The sequence below is a fragment of the Miniopterus schreibersii genome (assembly GCF_964146895.1).
Source record: "Miniopterus schreibersii genome assembly, chromosome: 1".
In the NCBI taxonomy this organism is placed as follows: Eukaryota; Metazoa; Chordata; class Mammalia; order Chiroptera; family Miniopteridae; genus Miniopterus; species Miniopterus schreibersii.
The window spans coordinates 122,834,778-122,858,377 of record NC_138101.1 but is presented as its reverse complement, the minus strand read 5'-3'; the positions used below and the strand labels follow the sequence as shown (position 1 = coordinate 122,858,377).

The 23,600-nt window shown below is 39.0% G+C and overlaps 1 protein-coding gene across 3 annotated transcripts in view; it reads right to left on the bottom strand.

The window, feature by feature from the left end:
- SLC25A21 (solute carrier family 25 member 21) overlaps window positions 1–23,600 on the bottom strand; it is a 462,844-nt gene that overhangs the window by 139,314 nt on the left and 299,930 nt on the right. The window lies entirely within an intron of this gene.

Genomic DNA, 23,600 nt, shown 5'->3' with positions numbered 1-23,600 from the left:
TAGAATGCTAAATTTCTTCTTCTTCTTCTCTTTGGGTATAATCATGCATCTCAGATTTCTAACCTTCAAAACATGGAAGTTTTCAATAGGAGGGTCTTAACTTCTTCATTTTATATTTTAACCTGTGGTTTGTTTCTAAAGACATTTATGACAAGTGCTTTCATTTCCTGACATCCCAGTTGTTCTCTGCTTTCAGGTTTCTTTAGTCTGTCTACTCCTTGTGTTTAAGTTCCGTGTCCTAATTCTGAATTAAGGTCCTTCTCCCTTCTGTACTTTCCTCCACAATTTTACCAAGCATTTTAAAAAAGAATTTTCAAAATCCTTTTATTGTCTATTTTGAGATGTTTTTCTCAGATTGTTGGATTTATAATAGGAACACAACTTCTACCTCTAAGAGTGATTTATTTTGTAGTTCTAGACCCCAGGGAATTATGCTAAAAACTGACACACATATCACAGAAAAGAGTGAATAATTTACTTTGATTGAAGCAGTTGGGCATATGAACAAAACAAGTATATGATAAGACTGGAAAGGGAGGCTGGCTTACACATGATTTTGTAAAGGGGAGATTTGTTGAATGTGATTGATTGTTTAGGAGACTAGCTATCCTGAAAGGAGGGAGTTAATTCTTCCAGCATAGTGCTCGGCACATATAAATCCCTAAAAAATATTTATTGCCTGAATGGTTGAATTGGAATGACAGTATGGAGGGCAGAACATGAACCAATACAACAGTCTAGGTAAAGATAATAATGTCAGAATATGAATGGCAGCAACAAAAATGTAATGAAAGGGATGAACTTATTGGGCAATCCTTTTTCTTTTTAAATAAATGGGTTTTTAAAAATTATACATTCAACATGACCACCTATTGATCCTCTTCAACCCAGCAAGTAATATTCCACAACCCTAGACCTACTATTGTCAAAGCTTAAAATGTCATAGATATTCATGTTTACAATGGTTTTGCTCATCAAACTTATTGCTCTAGTAGCATGATCATTTTTAGAAGGTTAGTTTCTAGGCAAGAACTATATCTCTACAATTTAAATTGCATGGAGCTTATCAGAAGCTCATTTAAACTAGTCTGGATCCAGAGGTGCATCTGGTGTGTAGAATCACTGGCCCAGAAGACTCAGTAAGCAGTTCTGTGTAGAATCAAGAACATGATTTGATGGTCAGGTAGAGGGACCATGTTTGGTGTTTCTGGAATTCTGCATGTAGATGAGATAACAGAATCTCCATTTCTGTATTTGCATATTTGTAACCTATATTCATTGCCGAGTATGAAACATTTTCTTATGTCTAGTTAGGAAGCTGAAGACTCTAACTGTTCTTTTAAGAAAATAACTTAAAATAGTTTTAAATATTATATATTATAAAAGCATTACATGCTAATAGGTTTTTCTCATAATATTTTATTAGTTTTTATTAAATTTGTTTACCTCTATCAAATTTCTTTCTAGATGCTTTTCTTCCAAATTACCAAGTATTTTAAAAATATTTGCCATATAAAATAAGATGCTACAGGTTTTATAAAAACCCAGGATGTTATTTCTCAAGAAGCACAAATAAATAAATGAGATAAAATAATGAACAATATAAGGAAAAATAGCCAAAATGTCAAGTAGCATCAGCAACACGTTGTCCAGGTGTTCATCCGAGGGAGCAATTACTGCTTCCTGAGGAGGACCAGGAAGGATTTCAAGAAGGAGAAGGGATTTGAGCTGGTCCTGTAGGATTCAGCGAGGCGAAAGCAGAAGCCAGGAGAAAGCATTTCAGGTGGGGAACTGAGAGAAACAAAGGCCAGTGAGGAAAAGCTGTCCTTTTGGGAGAAGTGAAGGAAAAGATCCCCACCATGGCCACTTCCTGAATTTCCTTTAGGACAGGTGTCACAGCACACTGCTGGTGGCATTCAGCTGCTCAGGGTGGGTGGAAACCTGAGAGGGTTAGAGGAGGGTATTTATGAGATAAAAGTCAAAGCACTATATAGGTCATTGCACTTTCCTGTTCCTCAGCTGAGCACTTCAGCTAACTCCACATGGCTATTTCACAATTACATGCTTCTGGTCCTAGGAGGGGCTGTGAGAGTCAGCAGAGGGACCCAGGCAATGACTGGAAAATTTCCTGAGGGGTAGACTTCGGCTTTGCCTGTGATGTCCCCATGCTAGGGTAAGGCAGGTCTTCTGTCAGCTTAAGCAAAGATGAATACAGAATACTGTAGTTATTTCATCATTAACTTGTTATCTAACCTGGCCATTGAAGTCTAGGCACTTCACTCACTAGTTGCAATTTCTTTTTTCAGAATGTGACAGATGGCATTTCCAATCCACTATTTATTAAGTTGATAGGAGTTCTTGAACATTTACTATATGTCAGGCACTCCACTATTTGAGGCATTACAAAGAAGTAAGACAATCCTGCCCTTTAGAAGCTTATAGTTAGGTAGGTGAGGGAGTTAGGTGCAAACAGATGGTTACTATATGCAAGGAATAATGTTTAGGAATAGAGTTTCAGAGTATCAGATGTCAACCAATGAGTTTTATTGACAGTAGACACTAGACACTAGATTCACTCTTAGTGGAGATGATCTCTTATATATGGGTTGACTGTGGCCGACAGAAAACAGCCTGACGTAGAGATGCTGGAGGAAAGAGGGAAAACTGGAGGGGGAGGGATATCTTTGGGTTAAATATCTGTGATTAAGTTTTACCCATCCACATTAGAACAGGCAACAAAGACAGTCAGTGGAATCCTTGAGGAGTGTTCCATTTAGACGCTGACTGTCTGATGAGTGATGCTCTGTTAATTACAAACAGGAGTGGCAACATCAAAGCATCGTTACGTGAGGAGAGTACACAACTGTCTTGTCGAGCAATGTGAGAGGATGGGCAGGCATGGGAAACAGTAATTCCTCAGTAAGATCTCCCCACCACTCTTTACTGCTAAAGCAGCCGGAGGTCCCATTAAACAGGCTAAGGCAAGAATAGCTGACTCTTCCACTGCGCATCTCACATGCTGCGTGTCTACACTGCAGAGAAAGTACATGCAGTATTTAGTTCCACTACACATGACTTATTGCGATCACAGAGTTATCAGTTCTTCTAAGGAATCTGTTTCAAGTTGATATAATTACAGTGCATTTTGGTCAATCATGTAAAACAGCAATTTCCTTCTTCCTCTCCACTACATTTCAGCAACTTAAAAGGTCTCTCCTTCTCGGATTGAAGTTCTACATCAGCATTTTCCAAGCTACATTCTGTGTTAACAAATTCTCTGTACGCTTGGGAAGACAGTTTTCCAGTTACGTAATAGAACTCTTTGTAAAATTACAAAGGCAAAGCCATACTACTCTTGATTGTATTTAGAAGAAAAGGTTGAATCTTTCCATGGTCCTAATAAAGCAGCTTAAATATATCTGGAATCTCCATCTGGGTAACTTCTTTAATTAGAAGGAAATATTGCTGCCAAACTGGCAAGTTGGACAAGGAAGTATAACACTCGAGAAATATTCAGTGACTAACATCCGGTCAGAATGAAACACAAGGGAAAGGAGTGTGGCCCAAGCCCTCTGCTCCATTGCCCAGTAGCCAACAACCCCATCATCTGAGATGCCAGGGGACAAAATACTGCACACCATATAAATGGAAGGGAACTGCCCTATCAGGTCAAGGAAGGGCTGCTCAATGTTCACAAAAATACATTTTTAAAAGTCAAAGAATGATCTCACTCACTAAAAGAATTTTCTCTAAGCTGGTCAAGAACCATGACTGCAGCATTTCCCACTGACTTAACTGTGTGCTTAGTCAGTGACATCAAAGTTTAAGCTAGTCTGTTGTTGATTCTCAACACAGAAATGCCTCTTTAGGTGTAAGCTTGTCAGAGCACTTCTTAAGATATGGACATAAGAAAGCCATAAAAACCACAGAATGAGGTTGTTTGAGAATTCCAAAATTTCAAAGTAATTTTGTAATCTGTCATCTTAAAAAATACTGATGTCAAATGGAGTCTATTCTTGGGAGAAAAGGCTTTAGGAGCTACACACACATACACACACACATGTATATGTGTATATATACATATATATGTAATTTATATATTTGTATAAAGGGGAAAAATTGAGTTGCAAAAATCAGATTAGGGTAGGCAATGAGATTTGTCCTGAAGCTATTATTTGCATGGTATGCACTCAGCTTTTTACTTAGATCATATGATTAATTGTGGTGCTTTAAGGTAGGGAACTGATGGAGATTTGGGGGGTAGGTGGGGCAAAACTTGGTCCAAGCCATCCCTTTGACACTGCCACTAATCCTGAGGAAAGCCATGAGATAGGTGAAGTTTATTTCTAGCATCATTCCCATGTCATTTTCTAATTCAATAGTATTCTTGTGCTCTGTCCTACCTTCCCCTATTCAACCCTGTGCTCAGAAAAGAATTTGCATCAATTATTTATCCTTCCCGGGGCTTTTAATTTGATATACTGCTTCTCAGAACTAGTCTGTTAAAGGGATTTCAGCTATCAAAGACGAGGCAGGAAGATTTGGTTTTGTTTAGGGTAGGGATGAAGGGGACCTTTATCACCCAAGACAGTCCTAAATGGCATTTTGTTTTTCCTGAGTGGAATTTTATGTTACCATAATGCACTGGGCTTCATAAAAATAACACCTTTGTGTCAAAAGGGGTTAGGCACTTTGGGGAACTGAAACAGACTAGGAGCCACCAGCTATAATTCCATGTTGCCACCAATAACTAGTAAACACTGGTGAGATTGTAATTTAATCTCTGTTGCCTTTCTCCTAATAGTAAAATGGGACAGCAGACATTAGAAGACATTTGATTTTGAAATATCAGTGACACACAGACTTAATATTTGAGTTTGTTAGCCATAAGAGAGAAGAGACATTTCTTTTGGTTTTGTAAAGCCCAAAGTTCCATATTTTATAGGGGTGGAGACTGCTAATAAAAATTGTACACTGACTAAGTGGTGATGAACCTAATGAAACTCCCTGCAGAGATCTTTGTAAATGTGTATGAACAAAGATTATCAGTAATTACCAGAATGTTCATGTGTTCCTTAATAAACACTTAAGAAACCCACTAATGAATCAGAGATTAACAGACTAAAGGTTTGCAATTATAGAACACATTAAAAGGATAACTGTGGGAAGGTTAAATAAAGAGTTTAATTCACTGTAATTAGCCTATCTTACCAAATAAGATGCTACTCCTACATAGTATGTTTGTTTTCTTACTGGTTGATTGAGCATGGCCAAGGTAAGACTGAACATGCAAAGACACGTCTGAGGTTGGGACAAACGGACAAACTTTGGGGAAAGGCCCCAGAAAGCACATCTTTAGAAGAATTTCCACCATGTACATTTGTTTCCTGAATCCTAGAAGGTCACCAGTGAATCTTCCCCGAGAGAAGAAACCCCTGATCCCACGAGAGGCTGACCGAGCACAGAAGGAGCCCAGGCTTCTTCATCTGCCAGCCCTGCAGCTGGACCACTCAGATGGTGGTGTGAGAGGGCCGCTGATTTGGGAAAATATTCTGTTGGCTGTTTTCAGCAAGTGTTGGAAAGAAAGGTTTCCTTCTAAAATTTCTCTCTGTCCATAGTTTTATTGTTCCAATTTTAAGTACGTGGTGATTGTGAATGGTAATTAGAAAAAAAGTTAGCTCTGGGTATTTTTTTAAATTTCAGATTATGATACTCAGTCAAATGACATTGTCTTCGGAACGATAGTACGAGTCTTTTAATCACATTGGAAGGGTGTAGTTTACAGTTCCAGACACAGAATTCTGTCTCAACATTTCCAGAGATCCTCAGCAGGCGGGGCAAGGCTAAGAGATGAACGGACCCAAAGATGAATAAGCCACAGATCTTGCCTTCTAGAAGGGAACAAACAGGTGGGGGCAGGGAGGTGTTAGTAAATAACTATAAAATAAGGCAGAATACAAATATCAAATAGAGATCCTAGGAGCTTGGTTCACCTGTGATTTAAGCATTGCCTTTGCTTGCTGGGTTCACAGTCTGGGCCTGGCATCAATTAACACCATAAAATAATGCTAACAAACCCACAAGCGCTTTGTGTTTGGCTCTGCCCCAGCAGTGCTCACTGACTCAAGTTCAAAGCTGTACTCATACATATTTGGCTGTTTATCAAATTATTCTAAAAATTTAGGGAAAAGAAAGAGACTTTTCCTGATTGTTGCTCAGTCATCTTCCTAGAAGAGTCTCTTTTTAAAAGAAATAGAAACCTATATCTGGCAAAAATTGAGACAGCTTTTGCCTATTTAAGGTGTGAATGTCTTTACTAGGTGTAGGCAGGGCTAGGTGGGCTGGGCTATGCTTTGACTTAGCGTTTATGATATTGTAAAGAAGACCAATAAATTTCTCTCCGTGATTATAAAACAGTTTATAATTTGAAGAAATATGTAACCTGGAGTGCTCTGTCAGTCTAGATAATTACTACAGATAAAGTAACAACATCTTGGCAAGGCCACAAAAGCAATGGAAATCTGTGCTGTGTAATTTTGAACACGTTTCTTAACGAAGCTTCAAAAATATTATCTCCCTGAAATATCAGATCAACCAAGGTAGCTTGATTATACTTTAAGTAATTTCCTGTGATCGTAGATACATCTAATTGCAGTCTCATTTCATAGGCCAAGATTTAAAGTCTGATATTCTGTGACTGTACATTTTATAATTTATACTTTAACAGTACTTAAATATCCTATAAATGTTTCATCATTTTGCCAACCACAAATTTTGTGACAATAAACATTTACCTATGTGTCCCTGATTATTGTGGTGAAATAGATCTAGTTTTGTGCATCTTACACAATTAAAAAACATATGGTATTTCTAGTGTTTGAATCTACATAAAATTTGACATTGTAAAATGAATTGTCATAAGAGAGTTTATTCTATGATCTGGCACAAGTTCTTTCAGCTGTGTATAATACTTACAGGATAATAACTAAATGTACTGACAATATAAGTCTAAAATTTATTTTAATGACAATATGCTAGTTAACAAGTCAGAGACAAATGATCATTAGAGATTACAACCTAAATCTAATAATCCTAAGCTACAAGTAATAAAATAGGTTAATTGACATGGTTGTATAATTAAAATGCTCCAAGCATAAACTGGTCTCAATTAAACAAAAGCTTGACTAGCATGAGTTTCAGACATTTTGCTTTGTAAAATGCATGTGACATTATAAAACTATGCTTAATATTAGATGGCAGTACTGCCACTCTTTGAATACACTTATGTGTATGATACATACATTCCATTAAATTCACATTTAATGTCAAGAAATGACCTCACGCCAGATGCAGCCACCTACATTTTCCCAAGTGTACTGGGAAATAGCTGTGTGGCCATTTCAGTGGTTCATTAGCATGAAACCAACTTGTGTGTGGGAATGAGGGAAGGAGAGCTCGCAGATCGGAAATGAAACCCATTATCTAGGCAACGAGAATAGAGAGGGCTACATCAACTTTGTCAGCAAATGTTAAAATTATAATAGTTGTAAGTATCAAAGTTTTCCCATAATCCCCAAGTAATTACAGTTTTAAAAAACTGGACCCTCCCCTCAAAAGAGAAAAGTTAACTATATTCTTTCTCTCTCTGACCCTCCCACCTACCTCCTTGGGTGCTAGCCTTCACCAATAGCACCTACTGTTTGGTGACAGAGAACCTCACAACATCATTCTTACCTGTTCAACATCAGCCCATTGCTCAGGAAGAGAATGAAGTTCTTGGTTTCTGGCCTCCATAAAGGATTTCCAGAAAAGGGAATTATAAAGCAGTCAGATCTACCAGAACCCTCTTACTGGCCCTGGGAACTGAGCTGTTTCACAGAAAATAATTATGCACTAGAGACCATAAGCCAGGATCCCCGTGAGGGAGCTGTCGGAGAACACAGTCTCCAGAGACCTACCGTACCGTTCCACTTTATTTTAATTGATCAAATGTGCCTATTTTATGGTTTACTTAGCATTGATAAGGAAGGATACTTTTCAATAATGTCAAAGAAAGAAAAATTAAAAGAGTGGGTTGTTTCTTTGCATTAGTAAGCATAAATGCTTATATGAGAAAGAAAACTGAGGAATGGAGATAAAGAAATATGACTAATAAGGAAGAAAAAAATGCTTAAATTTATCATTGAGGAAAATTTCAAGGACTGTTTTTATCACCATAGCATGATTGACCTCATATGTTACCAAGATTTGGATGAGTTGTTATTACTTTTAAATGTGGACACAGTTTTGGAAAGCATTTCATAGGTGGACAGAACCCCCAAATGACAAAGAAATGGTAATCAGCTTGCTTAGTTGTAAATCATTTTTAACTATGAGAGGATTTTTACACATATGGTCTCATCTCAGGTTGCCCCTTAGTTTCACAGTTCCTTATAGAGTTAAAATCACTTGAAAAAGAAAATCAGAAAAAGTATCAGATTGAAGCTACAATGGCATTACACTAGAAGGAATAGGTTTACTGAAGTCTCTCAGCTGTACTGCAGATTTGCCTCTCTAGTTCAGTGAATGACCAGTAAAGCTGGTTCTGGGAACCCAAGCTTTTTCAGTTGTCAAAAAGCAGAAAATGCAATCTGTCAACTACCTTTGACATTTCCCCCTGGAACTCTAAGGACATCAGTCCTGAATTAACTGTGCTGGGGAGAGCCAGGGTTCAGAGACGCACCAATTGTGTTCATTTAATTTGAGCTTTCACTGTTAGGAGCATGGGCTGTGGGTGGAGAGAGATCTCTTCATGGGGAGGTGGGATGGACATCTTTGTAGAAGAATTTAGATGTGGTCTTATTTGAAGAGCAAAATACATCATGTGATTACTTTCAGCCCTCTCTCTCATTGTAAACAACTGGGTTGATACATTCTGAACCCCCAAAAGATTTTTTCTATATTTACCTACCACCTATTTTATGAGGTTTATTTATTTCCAAACATTTGAGTACCCACTGTGTGACTAGGAAATATCCTCAAGGCCAATATCAACTAATGAGCTTTATAACTCTCTCTATCTCTGTTCCCCTCTCCCTTTCTTTTCCTTTCCCTCTCTCCCTTTCTCTTTCTCACAACTAAATATTTTGATAATAAATATCCCATTATGCCCTGAGCCCACACTCAAGAGAGCCCCAGTGGAAGGGTGTGCTTTCCTTATTATCATCAAACAACACACTGAAAATAATTAAAAATCACTTAGAACACCAGAAGCCGAAGAGATGCTCGGATCACTCTTACCCAGGAGCGGGCTTAAGCTGTCTACAGAACTTGTACAGAAAGCTGTGCTTCGCTAATTACCCAAATGTTTAATAAAAAACAACTAATATTTTTGGCAGAATTACAGGTGGGTACTTTGGCAGGTTAGTAAAGTACTACAAGACAGTTCAAGTCATTTAATTTTATAAAATGTTGATCTTCCAATTAGCAGTTTTTACATAAATGCAACCTTGCATTTTAGAATGTAATTACCTTTAAAAAAAAAAAACCACCCCTCTCTGTTCTACAAATTAAGATGCAGATATTTGGATATCTTGGTTAATCTAGGTTCCCTAAAATCTTAAAAACTAAACATAAAGCATTCATTTAAAATGAGACCCAAGTAAGAAACTGATGGCGAATACATAAGATGGAAACCTCCTCTTCAAGCTCCTGTGAGGGAGAGTTCTGGGGGTGTCCCATAAAACTCAGTTCACTGTCATTCAATTAATCATCAAATAAGTGTGAAGGGTAGGTTTAAAAATTTGGAGCTCCCCTTGGCTCTGTGGTCCTGCTCAGGATGACCCTGCTCCGTGTGCACCTGTCCCTTCAGGATCTCGCTGCTTCAAGGGCTTACTAACGAGTCCTTTATTAAGAACTAATTTATAACTTAAGCTGAGGGTGAGGATGGTGTCACAAAGCACTGCTGACACCAGCCACAACAACCTCTTCTTCATTTGCTCCCGTTTGTCTTGTGCATTCTGTTCCTGTTTCTGTAAATAAAATGCCCTTCCGTGTTTTTGTGTTTGTTTTCCACTTCTTCCCCATGGACTTGTGGTCTCTGTTATTTACATTCTCATAGATGCAAGTTTAGCTTGAAAATTTGAGAAAAATATGAAAGTGATTTTTGAAAAACCTACATATTTTCAGAATTCTGACTAAATCACCGTGGTTTTCTGCTGGTTCTGGTAGTATTGCACTAACCCATTTGGGATTAGGAGAGAGAGAGAGAGAGAGAGAGAGAGAGAGAGAGAGCGAGAGAGAGAGAGAGAGGACCACTGCAAGGGATTCTACTTCCCAGTAAAAATACTTTTGGAATTGGAACTGCTAAGCCCCCTCCTACTCATGTGCGTTAGGTCAAATTTTGGCAGAAATCATGGAACAGCTGCAATTCCATACTTCGAATTGTCTCTTTAAAAAAATCTTCATATAATTTATAGAATTGTTGGCATGTTTTCCCTAATTTTTTCATTCCCTTGAATGTAGACAACTTGGAAAAAAGGGATTGGAAGAAATGAGCATTTTCAAATGAGCATTTTTATAATGACTAATACCAAGAGAACTTTCTGCAATCAAGATTGGTTCAAATAGACATTTTTTTTTTTTAGTAATATTACTTGTGTCAGATTGAGTTCCAACTATCAAGAGAATTGAAAAGCTGTAACATTTCTGAAAGTTTTTATGACTTAAGGAAAAATTTACCATAGGTAAACAAGTATACAATTAAAGGTACCAGACTTTCAGGTGCAAATAGGACAAAGAAAATTTTCTTAAAAATACCAGGTTTGAATATTCTAGAAATATGAAGCATAAACAGACAACTTTTTGTTACACATGGCTTCATCAAGGGCTTTGGTTGCTAGAACTGATATGTCTCAAGATTACACACTTTGGAGGGAGGCAGGGAGGGAGGAAGAGGTTACAGAGACCATGTGTGACAAGGAGGTATAATGAACTTTTCTGGGACCTGGGACGGGGACAGGGAAAATCCATTAGGCACTGTGGCAGAAGTGATAAGCTGTCTACTTAAAACTCCCTGCTCCCTTTTCTGTTGTGTGAAATTGATGCTGGGAGATATTTATACAGGGAGATGGTGAGCAGAGAGGTCCCCAGCCCCCTCTACACCCAGGTGTAGGTAATATTAGTTCTTTTCAGTGGAATCTAGGCGAAGTGATGTGTGTTACTTCCAGACTGAGGCTTTTAAGAAGTGAGTGGGGCTTCTCCACTCTCTCTCCTGTTCTACCTGCAAGATGTTCTTTGCAAGACACAGCTTAGATCAAGCCTAGCTACATCTTACATTGACTCTGTATCACCTGCAAGAAGGGAGCTCCAGTGAGTACAGAGCACAAGATGAAAGGTGCCTAAATCACACACTGAGGAAAACTTCCTACCACTTGGAAATACTCACGTTGGACTGTTATTATATGAGTATATTTTACTGGGGTAAGCCACTGAAATTGAAGGGGTTTATTTGTTGCTGCAGCTGGATTTGCCTTAACTGATTCAAGAATCAACAATGTAGTGCCTCGGCCTCTCTCTGTGTTCTGTGCAGACCAGTTCCTTCTGGTCACTCATACTTCTTTCTGCTCCCCCACAGGACTGACTTTGATGGAACCACCCAGCCTCGGTGTAATGTGATGTGACACAAGTCTAGTCCCCACCATTCACTCTTTCTCCCACCACATGGCCAAATAGCTTTCATTTGCTCCTCCAGATTCCCTCTCTACCCCTTTGCACCCTGTTCACTGCCCTGAGAGCTGACCTGAATGAATTACATCAAAAGACGCCCATGTTCTCTGCCTTCCAGTTACATGTGGTCAGTGAAGAGCCTGGCAGGTGACAGGAGGAAGGGAGGAAAATGAGTTTGTGGTATTTATGTATCTGGTTCCTTCCTGTGAGGCCTCTTCAGGCTTGTCTCTGTCAACAGAAGTTCACTGCTCCTCTTAAGGAGCCCTCTCTTCACGGCTTTCATCTCTCAAGTTTGGGTAACCTTTCCCTTCATACACGCACTTGAGCTTAGAGGTAGTGACAACTTTACCGCCTGCTACTGGTAGCCCCGGGATCCTGAGTTCTCCCTTCTGATTTCCTTACGCCCTGCCCTTACCTACCTTTGCAAGAAATCCATTTATAGACCCTCTTCAAATTATCCCAATTTGAAAGTGTCACCTGTTTTCAGTAGGTTCTGTCACTATGAAACCGTATCACAGCTGTCCCCCACTGGCTCGCTTAGCCACGTTCAGGGGATGGAGTCATTGTGCAAACGTGGCCGTCAAGCCCACCCCTTCAGCCCAGACTGAGCGATGGCCACTTACACAGAAGCGGGCACCTCAAGCCGCGTCTACCGAAAAGTTCACCTTCGCTTCTGCTGAAGGCTTCCCCTCTCCCGCCTCCGCATCTGTGCGATCGCCACCGTCCGCCGCTGCGTTTCCCCCTCGTGGTTTGTCTCGCTGCTGAGAGGGAACCTTACTGCCCTCCACAGGGCTGCGCACCGTACGCAGGGCTTGATGCTAGTACATCATTTGGAAGCCAACTCTTTACATTTAGAAATAGAAATGTTCGTAAAAACAAAAAGAGGGAAAAAGTATAAATGAACACAGAAACATGTTTTTGCCATGTTATGTCTTTGGGGCAAAAACCTCTTTGTGCCAACCTGAATATGCCACGAATATTTCTGCATTCAAAGAACTAATCACAATGTTCTCTTTCACATTTACTTGGTATCATTCACATTCTTTTACTGTCCTTAGTTCCCAACAAAAAGATGCTACATAAGCACCCAAATGAATGAAAACTTATTACTGTACCAAACATCTCAACAGGTGAAAAGCATCTCTCATGGTCTGGGCCAGGCCATGTGGTAAAGTGTCTAACTTAAGGCACTGTAAAGATTGCCTGTGTGAAAACCCAGGTACATAGTTCAAACTCCATTTTTTAGGGTTGATTTTTCTCTAAATATTTTATCCTAATATATCAGTAAGTCTTTGGTGATAACAGTTGGCCCTTTTTCTTATTTCTGAAAAAGGGGAACTAGAAAACACATTCCTCCCCAAGGAGAAGACAAAATGAGAGAAAAATATATTTTCATTCTATTTAGTTTTAAAGTTTCATGTTTTATATAAGCTGTAATAAGCTTAAGATTAAAAGACAGTTATTTTTCCAAATGAATATATCCTTAAGGAATATCACCATTGCCTTTCACCGTTTATAGGAAACCCACACTGACCTGCTCAGTATCCCACATCACCAATTTCATGACTTGGGATATATGCAAAAGATTAAATTTACCATGATTTCACGATGGGATTCAAAGTGAGAGGTGGTTACCTAGGGTTTTTTGTTTGTTTTAAAGTCATAGCTCGATCAAATAGCCATTTTCTCCTCTCTCTCACACTTGCCCCCTTTCCCTGCCAAGCCTCCCAGCACTCACATGCATAGCTAAAGCCACGGAAATAAGTGCACTTTCCAGTGACTGGTACAGCCACTATAGAAAACAGCCTGGGAGTTCCTCAAAAAATTAAGGATAGAGCTACCATCGGACCCAACAATCCCTCTCCTGGGTATCTACCTAAAAATCTTGAAAACATTTATTCACAAAGATATAAGCACCTCTATGTTCATTGCAGCATTGTTGACGGTGGCCCAGACATGCAGACAACCACAGTGTCCTGCGATGGAGGACTGGATAAAGATGTGGTGCATATATACTATGGAATGCTACTCAGCCGTAAGAAAAGACAAAACACTGCCATTGTGACAACATGGACAAACCCTGAGAATATGCCAAGTGAAGTAAGTCAGTGAGAAAAAGCTAAGAACCATATGATTTCACGCATATGTGGGATATAAAACTGAAACTCATAGACACAGATAACAGTGTGGTGGTTACCAGAGGGAAGGGGGTGGGGAGGTTAGGTAAAGGGGTCAAATATATGGAGATGGAAGATGATTTGACTTGGGTGGTGGGCACACAATACAGATAATGTATCATAGAAATGTGCACTTGAAAGCTATGAGACCCTATTAACCAATGTCACCCCAATAAATTTAATTTAAAAAAGGTAAAAAATACACACCATCTATTTAAATAAATAATAATTTAATTTTTTTTTTTAAAAAAGAAAGAAATCTGTCCAGCACAGAAGCAATTTATTTACACTGACTTCTAGTCAAGGAGTAGAAAGTAATTTATCTTTATTTGATCGTGTTTCTTCTAAACAATAACTACATACAAAAATACTATTAAAATAGCACTAGAATTTTGTGTGAAATCCAGAAAGGCTTAAAACTGCACTGTCTAATATGGTAGTCATTAGTCACATGTGGCTAGTGAGCAGTTGAAATGTGGCTAGAGCAACTAAGGAAATAAATTCATTTTAATTAATTTAGATTTAATATAAAAGCTAAAGATGTGTAAAACCTTTTCCCATTAAACACAACTTCATCATTTTGCTAGGACTAAACTTTACTTTAACCATAGCATTCTATAAGAAGTATTTTATTAAGCATGGACTTTTAAAAATGTGGTTAATAGCATATTTAAAATTATATGTATGGCTCACATTATATTCCTATTGGAAAGCTCTGACTTAAAAAGCTATTTTTTTTGCCTACAGTTGTACCCTAATGTATATAGCATTATGAAAAATTGTGGGGAAACATCTCTAGTACATAGAGTAGGTACAAGAATTAGGAAAATATTCTGCATTTCAAATTCAGTTCTCTTCTTATAAGCTTAGTGCTACTTATTGTATAGTTCCTCATTACTTGAGTTGTTTATAGGTTGAAAATAAAATGAGTTTCTATCACAAGGTAATTTTATTATGCCAGTTTTTATTGATTTTAGAGAGAGAGGAAGGGAGAGAGAGAGAGAAACATTGATGTGAGAGAAGCATCAATCAGTTGCCTCCTGTACGCACCCTGACCAGGGATCAAACCCACCACTTTTTGGTGTACAGTAGGATGCCCCAACCAACTGAATCACACTGGCCAAGGCTCCTTGATGTTTCTTGAACAATCTTTTATGTGATGTATCAATGCTTAGAATGAAGTTACAGTGCCTATAAGGCAAAACATTGTCTGAGAAATTCAAAATGGATTCTATTGAATTAAATTCCAAACCAAATTTGGAACACTGAGAAGACTAAAATACACAATGTTCTTTTCCTTCAAGTTATTTAAGTTGCAGCTGAAGATACCAGTGTAGGCTTTGAGAAAGGTCAATACATAAATATGCTCAAGTCATTTCCATGCTTGTCTTTGCTAGTTTGATAAGAATTAAATAAAATCTTCCAAACATAAGGGATTGTCCATATAGTCTTAAAAACAAAAAAACAAATGCCTCACTGGAAAAAGCAAATAGCCAGTTTCTCAGGACAGTGCTGGGGAGAAGTTGAAGCTGTTATGGAGAGATAGTTACTTGAAAATCACCAGAGTGTGGTGAAAATTAAAAAGTGCTTTTTTTTCCAAATCAGCCTAATGACTTTATAAAATAATATACATATCTTCATTATAATGAGTCATAACTGTGATCTGAGAGCTTCCAATTTAAATTTATGCCTCTTTGTTTTTCCTTAGACAGGACAAGAGACAAAAACTGGAAAGTTTGGGTCATATGGATCATGGCAGCACTGCTATGTCTGGAATTTTCTTATAAATATCCTATTGCTTTGAGGCTCACAGGCCTGGCTAAAACAGCAGGGACAATCTCATTTGCACTTTTATAGTTGTAGAGGGATTTTCGAGAGTTAAAACAATTTTCCATAATATTCTGTATTAACTTAACGGAGCTGAAGTGTGATTATTACACCTTTTCATGCTTTTCTGCAGGCTGACAATTTGGAAGTAATTTTAGAAAAACAAACAAAATTATAAACAAATGCCAACAGGAAGGCATTCTTGGGTACTCAAAAGAATCTCTACTTCGCAACAAATTTTTACTGCCTGTTTGCAGCTTTATGCCTTTTTAAGATTATTTTTTTAAACACTATAAATAACTGTTTCTACCCTTGTGAAAATCATCACTTCAAAGGAACATTCTGTGTACTCTACAGTGACTAAACAAATCTCAGAAAACCAAGTGGATGCCACCCTTTCTTGTGTGATTACACAACAAATAACATTTTAACATAATCTATTTTTACTTTACTAAAATAAATGCTCATGGTTTACCAGAGTTTGAATAATTTACTTTGTTTAAAATTAGAAAAAAATACTAATTTCACTAAAATGTAAAACTTCCATCTCAGCCTATTAAAGTTAATTTTTCAATCCCTCTATAAAGTACATAGTAAACTATACCAGGCATAAGCACACTAAAAGAAGATGCGATACAAGGAAGTTTAAAAATCAGAGTCAATGAGAAGGGAATTCAAAGTAAATATACAGTACTATTAAAATAAGTTTTATATATACACACACAGAAAATAAATAAACGCCTAAAGGAGATAGGATATACAAATTGAGTTGATGGATTGGAGAATAGATGGCGTTAAATGGAGAAAACTTATTGGAAGCAGTTAACTTGTGATGCCAAGAGGGACAGTTCTGGGGCAGTGAGCAGAAGGCTTTCATGGGTGGATGGGATGTTAACCCAGCACAGAAAAGAGCTTTGTTAGAGTTTTAAAAGGAGTTGTGTGTATATCAGTAAGGGCTTATAACCTTTTCCTAAGAACTAACTTACGATTTTTGAAAGTTTAAGAGGAATATTCTAGAAGTTCAGAAAAAATGTATATATAGAGTCAAAAAGAAGTAAGTACCTAACCAATAAGCAGAAATGAGAGTTAAATGATCAAATAGTTGATTTGTGTCTATTTAGGAAAGGGCATTGGCTTCCACTAAACTTGGCTCTGTGAAGGGAAAATTGTGCCAGACCAATTTAATTTCCTCCCATAAAAGAGTGACAGGCAATGTCAACCAACAGGAAGCAATAGTAAATAAGGATGTTAAAATAGCCCAGGCATGAGAGAACCAAAATCTGGAACGCAGATTTGATAAGGGATTTGGCAAAGTAGGGATACATGCAGGTACAGCTGTAATTCTTTTAAAAGTCCACCTTGTCCATGGAAACATCATTTAAAATTGTGGAAAGTAGACAACGAAGCTGTATCAAACTTCTAATAAATGTGCATTTGCTGAATTAAAATAGCAAATCAGATATATTTCCTAAATTCAAAAGACCCTCAATTTCTTTAAAATATCTAGGAATAAAGAGTTCTGTAAAGTCTAGGGTACATTTATGCCCCACCCCTGGGCCTTTTATGCATTTATTTCACAACCATCTTTTAAAGTGCAACGACTGAAGGTATGGATTAATTTTGTAATAATGCAGTATATAGAACTACAAGCAAACTAAGAATATGGTAAAATAAGCCATCATGTTGCATAAAAAGAAAATACAAATTAGCACAGAGGAATAGTAATATTCTAAACTGCAACTAGGTAAACTGCAAGGATCTCTTGCAGTTTTTTTGAGGGGAGGGGAAAAGAGTGAATTTCAATCAGGCAATATTTCATTGATTTTTCAAGTCTTAACTTTTCTTAGATCAGGTTCTGTGATACAGTGGAAACAGAAAAGGCTCTGGAGTCATACAGACCTGGGTTCAAATCCTGACTATGCCACTTACCCAATGCGCAAACTTGGACAGCAAACTTAAACCCTTTTGTTTTTTTATCTGAAACAATGATACCTACTTTGCTGTTTGCAGTGAGGATTAAATAAGACAATTTGTGTAAAATGGTTGGTATGTCTATTTCTCAGTAAATATTGGCTTTCTTCCACCCCTTCTCAATCCTAACCTGTCCTCCCTTCTCTCTCCCTGACTGCCCAGGCACCTTGGAAAGAAGGAGACATGAAAAGGCTAAGAATAAGCCCTGTCTTGTGAAACAGGAAAAGGGACACAGCCTCACTTCCTCTTACTCTTAAACCCTTGTTAAAGGTTCCCTGACTCTACAAGGAACCATTCACACTCATTTGGCATTCTCACCGTTTCCCAGTTTTTTCACGTCAACTCTCCAATAAGCTGAGCGAAAGAGCCTCCTTGTCCAGTGATATTTTTCCAAAAATTCTTTATTATTTTATATATTAGGTAAAACGCAGTGCAAGCCTGAGTATGATCACCAACAAATGGTAACACTATAAATGCTTAAAAAGCAGTCATCCCACAATGTCGGGTTTACAAGTGCAACCTTGAAATAAGAAATCAGCCTTTGTTCTTATAGATTTGTCCAGCTTTCTAAAGTAAGCAAAAATCAATTTCCTACTATGCACTGTAACATCTTGATAACAATTTAGCACCTATGCAAAAGGAGGCAGGGATTATAAAATCACTTAGTATGTACTATTTCTAGACTGAGCAGACATAAGTCTTTGAGGATTAATTTCATGCTGAGGGTTAAATTTCACTTTCACGATAGGCTAACCATTGCCCGGGGCTGCACAGATAATGAACCTGCCAAGGGATTAGCAAGGAAACACTTGTGTTATTATAAATCGGGTACACTTCCCTTTCTAACCAAGTTCATCCTACATGACATTAACAAATTATTCCCTCTTTCTGCCCACATTTCAATATAATGTGAGCCAGCAAGTGACCCTGAACCAATTGGGACACAAGATAAGATCTTCTCAGTGCCTGAATGGCTATTAAACTCGCCTGAGAGAGCTAGACCTCCTGCGGGAAACACAAGGCATTTTATCTCCAGAGGGAGACGGCCCCTGCCTACATTGTTGAAACCTGTCTTAGGTCATAAAGCCTCTAAGCAGACACAATGCCAAGGAGGTAGAAATATCTTAATACAAACATTTAGCCTGCAAAAAGGCACTTTCCAGAAAACAAAAATGATACAATTCACTCTTGACAAACTCACAAGGACCTAATGTTTTCTAAATAAGAATTTAATAGCTTAGCATTTGTTAAAATACTTGTTCAGAGATATTTCTGGTTTTTTAGATCAAAGTGTCCTTTTCTCAATAGCCTTTCTTAAATAACAGGTGTTTTCATAGAGGTCAAATCTGTTGGCTTTTCCTCAGTCTTCATTATTCACAGAGGATCACCTTCTCCTGCTGGGGGTTAAAGTGGAGCCCCCTCCCACGTACTGGTTCCTCCCTCCTCTGAGTGGCACTCACCATCAATTGTACATACAGCGACTTGTCTTGTTTCTACTACTTGACTGTAAGCTCCCTGAGGGCAGGGAGTTCATCTCAACTTACCTTTGCATCCCCTCTAGAGTCTGACCAAATATCTTCACAGAGTGGACACTGCTATTGTTGGCAAAATGAACCTAACCAGTCTCTACCTTCATCCATATCCTGTTTCCATTGTTTAATGTTTGGAGCAAAGAAAATCCAGTGGATATGCAGAATATGTGGTTTCTGTTCTCTATGAAATTATAATTTAGGAGTGTCTGTATAAATCAGGAGTGCTTTTATTAAGAAGCTCTTCTGTTATTGCATGGACCAACTGCTGCCAATGTGAGATCTGCTACTTCTGGAACTTGCTGACAATAAGCAGCAGGAGGAGAAAATGTGGACTGCTTAGGGCATCCATTGGTATTCGCTACAATCCAATTTGGTTCGAACCACGAATCTTATGGGAAAGCATGATATAGTTTTCTCATGATGTATGAGTGAAACTCTGTTCATAATATTGTCTTGTGAACAGTAGGTAATATTTCTATAAATTCACATTCTCATCTGTCAGTTTGAAGGCTTTAGAACTGGGGCCATTACAATCTTGTTGCATTTCACGTATACTCTCAGACTAATAGAATACGTAGCTCGTAAACACGGAGGTGTTGGATGGTAACACAGAAGCACTGTGTAACGCAGGTGGAGGGATCTAAGCTTTGACCTCGGAGCTCTGCTAGACTGAAGCCCGGCATGTGCCCATGTTTGAGAGGGCAGTTTCAGTGGGATGTTGGAGGCGGGCCTCCGAGCACCCCGGCATGGGGATGAGCAGGTGGCAGAGAAGATGGATGTGGACAGTGAGTACGCTTCATCAACCAGTTTGGTGGTTAAGAAAAGGGAGAGAGAACAACAGAAAGAGGAATGAAAAGGAAGTATTTTTTTAAAGGATGGGGGAGACAAGAATATTTGTAGTCAGGAAAATCAGATTAGAAAATTGAGGAAGTCAAAGAAAGACAGGACAGAGTAAGTCCTGGAAAAGGAGAAGCAGGAGGAACTAATCTTAGAAAATAGACCAGATACTTCCTCTTAAAAAAAAAAAAAAAAAAAAAAAAAAGATTGTTGTACACCTGAAACTAATATAACATTGTATGTCAACTGTAATTGAAAATTAAAAAAAAAATAAAGACAAAAGGAGGAACACAGGTTTAAGCCAGAGTAGAGGATTTTTTTGCCAGATGTCCCTAATTTCCGCAGTAGAAAGAAAGCAAGGTCATCAGCAGAGAGTGACTAGAAGGTGTGGGACTGATTGGTGGCTTGTGGAGTTGCTGCTGTGCAGAGTGAGGTAAGGATTCAAAAAGAAATTAATTAGCCAGCTGGTATGGCTCAGTGGTTGAGCACTGACCTAGGATCCAGGAGATCGAGGTTCGATTCCTGGTCAGGGCACATGCCCGGGTTGAGGGCTTGATCCCCTGTACGGGTCCTGCAGCAGGCAGCCGATCAATGACTTTCTCATCATTGATGTTTCTCTCTCTCTCTCTCTCTCTCTCTGATATCAATAAAGACATATTAAAAAAAAAGAAAAAAGAAATGAATTAGAAGTATTGCCAAGTTGCTGTGGGACCTGAGATCATGGAGCTTTGATTACACGTGACTAAAATGGCTGACTGTGGGCATCCAAGTTGAGAGCCAAGTGAAGTGAGAGGGGGTGGAGGACCAGGAGGAGGAGTTGAGTGGGATGTGGTCCTGAGTGGGATGAAGAGGAGGTGCTGCACACACAAAGGAGGGGAACAGTGGAAGAGCAAGAAGAGGGAGGATTTCAGATTTTTTAAATATATATATACTTATTGATTTTTTAGAGAGAGAAGAGGAAGAGAAAAACATAAATGTTTAACGCAGTTTGGCTGCCTCCTGCATGCTCTCTACTGGGGATGAGCCCTCAACCCCAGCACGTGCCCTGACCAGGAATTGAACCGGCAACATTTTGGTGCTCGGGCTAACGCCCAACGAACTGAGCCACACTGGCCAGGGCATGAGATTTCAGATTAGACATTAAATAGGACGTGAGTTTCCAGTCACCACCCTGCATGGAGAAGAAAGCCAGAGCTGCTGTAGGGATTGTGAGGACAAGAGGTTAAATGCTTGGTTTAAAGCCTGACATGTCATCAGGGAACAGGCTCTGGAGTGCTGGAGAGTTGTGCAGCCACATCCAGACGGTAAATGACCGAGGGATGAAAGAGAAAGAAGGTTAAGAACAAGGGCAAAGCCCTGGCTGGTGTGGCTCAGTTGGTTGGGCGTCATCTCATGCGTGAAAGGGTTGCTGGTTAGATTACGGGTCAGGGCACATGCTGCGGCTGTGGGCTGGATCCCCAGTAGGGGTTGTGCAGGAGGCAGCTGATTGATGTTTTTCTCTCTCTCCCTCTCTGTTCCTCTCTCTCTAAAAATCAGTAAAAATATATTTTCTATAAAGAACAATGGCAAAGTGATGGGGCAAGTGGATGGAGGTGGAACAAATGTAGGGAGACCTAGGGCTGCCTGAGCCTGGGACCAGACAGCACGAGGCAGCAGTGGACACCCTGGCTTTGCGGTTCCCCGGTTTTCTCAGCTCCTGTGACCACGCTACACTTCCAAGATTCACCCATATAGACAAAGCCTGACTGCATCACACTGGGAAACCTTCCAAGACCGTGACCTCAAGCTTTGACTTATTGCTGTCTTGTCCTTCCAATTTTTCTGGAGAATGAACTCTTCAGTTGTGTGACCAAGTGTCCATTATATCTCCACTACTCACTCACAGGGCAGCAAGGCCTGCAGGTGGGCTCCAGGTTTCCATTAGCAATGAGCACTGGGAACCACGTCGTCACCACAGAAACAGAGGAAGAGATTATAGATACAGATGTGCCACAGCAGTTGATGGAAGTAAGTGGTTTTATGATTGTGGTCCCAAACAAATACCAAGGGCAATCATGGAGAGAAATAAGTCAGAGTCAAGAGGTGTGCTATGAAGAAGCAGAGATGGCCAGAGGTGGGCGAAGTGCTCTTAGCCAGGACCCTCCCTCTGCTTTCCCCTCTGGGTGAGTGTGTGGGCTTGCTGATGTGGAGTTCAGCTGGAAAACAGAGGATTGCAGATATCTGTAAAAATTTCCTACCTTCTTCCTAAAGAAATAAGTGCACATTTTTAAAGAGCTGTAGTGCAGCATAACAGTATTTTCTCAAATGCAGGTACTGGCAGCTCCATGGCCCTGTTGAGGCCAACAGCACTGACACCTCCTGACTGGCCACCTAGCATCTACTAAGACTGTGTCGCTTTTGCTAAATAAGACAGGACTGTAATACAGACTTTACCGAGCATGATCGCATGGTCTCTTCCTGCCAAGCTGTAGCCTACTCGAAGTAATGTTGCCGGGGTGTAAGGAACAGGATGTGATATCATAAGCCTGACACCCTAGAAAGATGGTCTGGACTGGAACAGAGTAAATTTCAGGGAGGCTGGAAGATGGGAAAAGATCATTGGTAGAAGCAATTTACATTACTTTGGTACTCTAGGCTACAGTATCAGGGAGATGTTGTTCAGCACATTAGTCAGCATTCCTGTTCAAGGTAGCATGAAACAGTGATGCTTATCTCTAGAGTTAAGTGAGAAGTCATGCATTCATTAGTAGTCACTAGCTGCCAGAAGGAACACACCTTTCCCTTTAATGAGCATTTTAGTTGGTTAAGTACATTATACCAGTACATCTACTCATCTCTAAATGGAAATTTCAAGTTGCTACAAGGTTAGTGCTTTCTCAACATCTCACTTGCTATGGAGTGTGTGTTCTATAATCTGCCAAAGTGCATTCAGCTGAATGAAGTTCTTTAATCCACATAATTACTATATAAAATATAGTTATGATATTTTTATTTGATGCTTCCTTTAAAGGAGTCACTGAAGGTTAACCAAGATCACTTACAGTAATTCTCCATTTTCCATATGAAGGTTATTAAACCGTAATTAAAGTGCATTTACAGTCAACCGTGAGAAGCTCTCTTTCAAATTATATTGACAAATTGTATTATAAATCCCCATGGTCTTAACACATTAACTCCTCTCTCAAACCAAATTTCAGAACAGAGAGCATTTGCATTTGTATGTACTAGGGGGGATATAATAAACATCCATTCAGTATCTACTACGAGGTGGGTATGTTCCCCAGAGAACACAGAACTGGAAATGCAAAGAACTAGTTTGTTTAAATAATGACAGTATTTTGGCTGATAAATCATGTCCACAGCTTAAATGTAACTGGCCAAGGGGAACGAAATTAACTTTCCTGTAGTGCCAATTAGTAAAAGGCCACACTGTACATAACACTAAATGACACCCTTCAGCTCTGACAAGTTAATTTGACATATCAGAAACTAATTCCCTTGTCTGTCCTTGAATCCAGTCAAACAATGTCAAATACAACTGGGACAAAAC